This window comes from Lolium rigidum, chromosome 4, assembly GCF_022539505.1.
Source record: "Lolium rigidum isolate FL_2022 chromosome 4, APGP_CSIRO_Lrig_0.1, whole genome shotgun sequence".
Classification (NCBI taxonomy): Eukaryota; Viridiplantae; Streptophyta; class Magnoliopsida; order Poales; family Poaceae; genus Lolium; species Lolium rigidum.
Window position 1 is genome coordinate 37,591,188 of NC_061511.1, and position 6,380 is coordinate 37,597,567.

Here is a 6,380-nt window from a genome sequence, read left to right on the forward strand (position 1 = left end):
TGTTTTTGGAACATCCTCCTTCGTTATCTTGATTTGATGGTATCCTGACCTCAAATCTATCTTCGAAAAGACTCCTGCTCCTTGAACTTGATCGAACAGGTCTTGAATTCTGGGTAACGGGTACTTGTTCTTGATGGTCATATTGTTGAGATTTCTATAATCTCCACACATTCTCTTGCCTCCATCTCTTTTATCCACAAAAATAGCTGGGGTTCCCCATGGTGATACACTTTTTTGAATGAATCCTTTCTGTTCCAGCTCATCTATTTGTACTTTCAGCTCCACTAACTCCTTCGGATCCATCTTATATGGTGGTTAAGCAATTGGTGTTCTGCCTGGAATCAGATCGATTGTGAATTCTATCTCCCTATCGGGTGTCATACCCGGTAATTCCTTGGAAAACACATCCTGAAACTCATTGATAATTGGAATCTCCTCGATCTTAACTTCTTTCAAACTATTCAACTCCAATCATATTTCCAGCTGGGTATGTTTATCTCCTTGGAATACTATCTATTCTTGATGAACGCATATTGCACACCGTTGGGGAACCCCAAGAGGAAGGTATGATGAGCACATCAGCAAGTTTTCCCTCAGTAAAAAACCAAGATTTAATCGACCAGTAGGAGAAAGGCGTGACTTCTGAAGGTGTTGCTAGAAGACTATTGGCAGGGCGCACTACTGGCGTCAGCAACAACGTGGAACCTGCACACAATACAACTAAAATACTTTGCCCCAACGTTATAGTGAGGTTGTCAATCTCACCGGTTTTGCTGAAAACAAAGGATTAAATGTATAGTGTGGAAAGAGATGTTTGTTTGCAGTGAAGTGAAAAGAGAACAGTGCTTGCAGTAAGTAAACAGAACATGATGATTGTATCAGTGTAAAAGGAAGGACCGGGGTCCACAGTTCACTAGAGGTGTCTCTCCATAAAGATAAATAGCATATTGAGTGAACAAATTACAGCTGGACAATTGACAGAATAAAGACCATACATAGCAAGATAATTACTATGAGATTTGTTTGGGCATTACAACATAATACATAGACCGTAATCCAACTGCGTCTATGACTAATAATCCACCTTCCGGTTAGCATCCGCACCCCTTTCAGTATTAAGTTGAAAGCAACAGATTATCGCATTAAGCAATGTGTGTAAAGTAAATAATAGAGTTACCCTTAGATAAAATATTGTTGTTTTCTCCCTAGTGCCACTGCCTGGCCGGGGAACGCCACCCACGACCATCCCATAGATGCCACCCCATCCGCATCTTCGAGAACAGCCGCCACAATCCCCCCACCCCCAGCACCTTATGTACCAGGGAACTGCCGCCACCGCGCCGATGCCGATGGCAGCGGCAGGAGGGAGCTCGAGGGAGGAGGGAGGGGAAGGAGGCGACCATATTGAGCCACCGGTGGCACCCTAGGGAGCACCACAGGAGAGCAGGGGAGTTACCATCATATAGAGTATATTAACGGATTAATTTTGTGTTAATTAACTGAAAATTACCATGGCATTTTTTATTTTACTGTGCATAATAGGTTTTATAGTGGAGATCATCTTCAATATGTGGCTATTGCAAGGTCAAGAACTTATTACTGAATTAGACTTAAGTATTTATATGGCATTTGGATGCACCCTTTCGGTAAAAAAGATCGTACAATGGTGTTCTTTTACAACGAAAATCAGAGGACAAAAATACAGGGTTGGAGGAAGAGCCTAAGACAAGTGTTAGAAGAAAAGTCTCTGTATCACAACAAAATAGAAAGTGAGCAAGTACAACAAGTCAATCATGGATTGGGAGAGAAGAAGAGTAGTGCATCGTGGTGAGGTTTGGAGTGGCGAGGGAAATAAGGAAGCACACATCCCTTGGGCAGAGGAGATGGCGCGTCAGTGACAAATATATTGTTGAAAATTGATTACTGCGAACTCAAGATATCACCATTTGGAAAGAGGAAAAACTACGAATTGCTTCTTGCAGATAATTAATCATGATGCTACTTCGTAGAAATAGAGGAGCATTTTCTTTACATGTGAATTTTCATGCGTGTTTATGCAAATGTACATAATAGAAACTAGCAAGCTCAAAGATGGCAACCCATGTGCATTCAACTAGCAAGCTCAAAGATGGGAGCAACAAACTATCAATTGACAATCATATACAATAGAGATTAACATATCGATCTAACTCATGAATCACATTAAATAAGAATTTATACGTTCGAGGTAGTGGTCAAACAAGAATTACGAACGTGCATGGTTCAAATGAATGAATGAACAAACTAAAAAGGTGGACCAGAAGAGAACAGCAAAGAGCACGATTCTAGGGAACATTATTAATTCTGATTTTCTGACTAGTCTAGGGCGTCAGTCAAGATGGCCAGATGATCAACCGGTGTAGCTAGGTAGGGCACTAGCTAAGGCCGGGGCCTAGGGCTTGTTGATGAAAGCGCACGTGTTCCTGATCTCGCCCTCGGCGCTGGTCTTGACCCCGATGTATCCCATCTTCACCATAGCATCTTCGAAGTCATGGTTCCACTGGATTGGGCCTAAGAACTTGCCACGGAAAAGGGGGCGTTTACCGGCATAGAACTCCACCAAGCCCTCGGTCTCCGTGGACGTGGTGAGCGACGCGTCGGAGTTGAAGAGCACGTTCCGGCTCAGGACGTTCGTGTAGTACTGGATGTCCAGCTTGTCGGGGGTGATAGCATCCTGCAACACGTTTACGCTGCCACCCGCGCTGCAGGTTCCTGTCAGTTGCTGGGCGAGCTTGGGCTCCATGGCGGTGCTAGGAGTTGGCAACCGGCGGGAGACGGTCGGGGAAGGAGGAGCAGTCGGAGCGCCCGATGGAGTGCGCGCCGGAGAGCACGACCATATCGTCCTGGCTGAGCCCCTTGGCGGCGAACATGGCCGTAGTTAGGTTGAGGTCCCCGAAGGGCGGGGGCAGGTTCTGGAAGGTATCGCCGGCGCGTGACACCTTCCCGTCGTACCGACCGGCTGGCACGCGGTAGTTGATTCTGCCGGAGCTTAAGCTGTAGCTGGCGTCGCGGCCGGCAAAGGCGACGACGTCGGCGCAGGAGACGACGCCTGGGCAAGCCTTCTCCAGGGCGGCCTTTGCCGCGTCGATCACCTCGAAGCCGCGCAGGCTGAGGTTCGGGAAAGCCGTCCTCTCCGTGTCAGCGCCGCTCAGCAAGACGGAGCCGTCGCAGCCCTGAATCGAGTGGCAGCATTGTTAGCCATGCATGCACGAACTAAGAGACGGATATTAGATACTACAAGAAATGGATATATCGTCGGTACCTGGACGAAGCAGTCGTGGAAGAAGAGGCGTATAAGCCCGGCCTTCTCGCCGGCGGTGGCTTTCTCCACGACCTCCCTCACGATCTTCTCCGCCTGAGGGCACCTGCCCATGTGGGTATAATAGCCAACCCTGAGTCCAGGGGTAGGGTTCGCCGGAGGATAATAAGCCGGCGGTCGGAACCGATAGGGCAGGTTGGGATTCGGGCGTGGGAAGCCGTAGCCGGCGTAGACTGCAAATTCGCAGGACACGGCACCGACCAAAGACGCGATCACGGCGAGAAGGGCAAGTTTGGCCATCCTCCTAGCTACGTACTGCTCGGGTCAGCTAGATGCTCCTTGTGGTTGCTCGAGAGTCGAGAGAAGTGAACATGGGATGAACTAAACTTGCTGTTTTGCATGTGTATTTATAATCCAGCAGGCTGACTTTTGCAGGCGATGTTGGTTGGTTTGTCAACTGGCCAGCAAGGGAGCACACACATGGCCATGATCCACCATAGGGCGACTTCGTCGACCATCATCCTTCATGTATAGTTGGAAACTAGGAAATGATGAGGCATGTAGAAGCGGTCAATTAATTAGCATGTAGTACTTACTAGGACATATACTATGTGTACAGAAATAGCAACTGTACAACTGGGTGATCACATTTTTGGCTAGTTAAGTACATAGTGAAATAATCTACTAACTTACTAAGTGTGCCTGTGTGTGTTGACCGAGGGTTATACGTGCCTTCATAAAGAATTAGGAAACTGGGGCGAAGGTGCGTCATTAATATGCTCCTTTTACCAAGGTTTAGTAGATGCATGGTCTCTTTGGAGCCTCTGTATCGTTAGCGGTTTAGGCTCACTACTTGAAAACGTATCTTTGCCGTGTATTTTTATCTTTGTCGGGTGTCTTTATTTAGGTACATGGCAAAGATCCTCTTCGCCGGGTGCCAAATATAAATACACGGCGAAGAAAACTGTACCGAGTGTTAGCATCCGGCGAAGAAAACTGTGCCGAGTGTTAGCACCCACGAAGAACAAGAACACTGTACAATAGGGAAAAGACACTCGGTAAATAAATACACACGGCGAGGTGGCTCTTTTCCGAGTGCTAGAATGGGACACTCGGCGAAGAGGGCTGCCACGTGCCGTATAACGCGCATGTCTGGGGGGGGGGGGGGGGGGGGGGATAACGATGGCTTTCTTCGCTGGGTGTCTATACCCGGCAAAGATCATCTTCGCCGGGTGTTTTTTGGAGATACACGACAAAGTCAAATTTTAAGGGAGGCACCATTTCTCCCGCCCAACTATACTTTTCTTTGCCGTGTGTATTCTAGAAAGCACACGGCAAAGAATGCCTTTGCCGGGTGTATTCTAGAACACGGAAAATATCCTTTTTACCTTGTATTACATCAAGATACTAGGCAAATGCGTCCCGTTTCACTGTGTCGACGCGGAGGTGTTCCTGTTGGGAGACGCCGCGAAACCGGGAGAGATGCACACATAAAATGACACGTTCTGGAGCTAAAATGATTTTTTTCTTCAGAAAATCAGGGGCAAGGATAAGTGAACGCGTAGTTCAAATCCGACCCGATTCCAGTGGCATCGGCGGGAAGCGGCGCGGGTTCCTACGGCTTCCCGAAGAGCAAGCGCGTGGGGCGGGTGTATGGACTGCGTTGCGTTGGTGTTCTTCTATCAGTGTGTGCATGGGTTTCTCTCAACCCTATTTCGCGCTCTTGTACCTTCGTAAAAAAAAAAACCATTTCGGCACTCAGAAAATGTAAAATGGGTTTTCCGTGGCCACGATGGCAAAACCCCGCACACACCATTGATTGCATGTCCCAGGCACATGCATGTGCGCGGTATGGCTTCGTTCCGGCAGACTATGCATGTCCGTCGGCCATAACCTAGCCTATTTGACCTAAAATCGATAAAACTCCGTAGGTGATAGCTCATTTCGTGAATGTTTTTCGGAATAACTGCCGTATTCCAAGTTTGATTTTTTCCTTGCAACTGGGTCACATAAAATGATACCTCTCGAAGGTCTCACATTTTCTGATTTTTTAATTAGCTGTGCTCAAAATGGGACACATTGAACGTCCCATTTAGCCGCATCAAGCGCGACGGTGCTCCTGTTGGGAGGGCGACCTTTGCAGCGTCGAACCTCGAAGCCACGTAGGCTGCATTTAGGGAAAGCCGTCATCTCCATTTCTGGACCGCTCAACATGACGGAGCCGGCCGAGGGGCAGCATTGTGAGCCATGCAGCTACTCTAGTCTAGTTACCGTTTCAACAAACGGATATATTCTAGGTACGTCGACGAAGCAGTCGTGAAAAAAGGCATATGAGCCCGGCCTTGTCGCCGGCGGTGGCTTTCTCCACTGCCTCCCTCTCACGATCTTCTCCACTGCCTCCTTCACGATCTTCTCCGCCTGAGGGCACCTGCCGTTGTGGGTATAGTAACCGACCCTGAGCCCAGGGGCAGAGCTCGCCGGAGGAAAAAACGGTGGGAATGGAAATGCAAAAGGCATGTTGGGAATCGGGTGTAGACTGCAAATTCGCAGGACACGGCGCCGACCAAAGACGCGATCACGGCGAGAAGGGCAAGTTTGACCATCTTCCTAGCTACGTACTGCTCGGGTCAGCTAGCTGCTCCTTGTGTTTGCTCGATAGTCGAGGGAAGAGAACGTGGGATGAAGGAAACTTGCTGTTTCGCATGTGTATTTATAATCCTGCATGCTGACTTTTGCAGCCGATGTTTTGTTGGTTTGTCAACTGGCCAGCAAGGGAACACACACATGGCCATGGTCGACCATACGGCGACTTGATCTTCTACAGTACAATCATCCTTCATCTATAGTTGGTAACTAGGATTTTTTTTTGCTAGAACTTCGGGAACTTTTTATTCGATAGAGATTCCGGTACACTCAGCAGAAGATTACGTACTGGCTATTTATAAGAAAAGGAATTTATAAGAAAAGGAGTCAGCACATAGGTTGTTTACAAGAAAAGGAGGACTTTCACCCATCCAACTACTCGTCAGCTCCAAATGCAAGCGAACTTAGTACATATAGATGGAATGAATTATTAGCACTA

The 6,380-nt window shown here is 47.8% G+C and overlaps 1 pseudogene; it reads right to left on the reverse strand.

Annotated features, from left to right (window-relative positions):
• Positions 1-2,431: 2,431 nt before the first annotated feature.
• On the reverse strand, positions 2,432-3,598 carry LOC124646917 (annotated as a pseudogene).
• Positions 3,599-6,380: the final 2,782 nt, after the last annotated feature.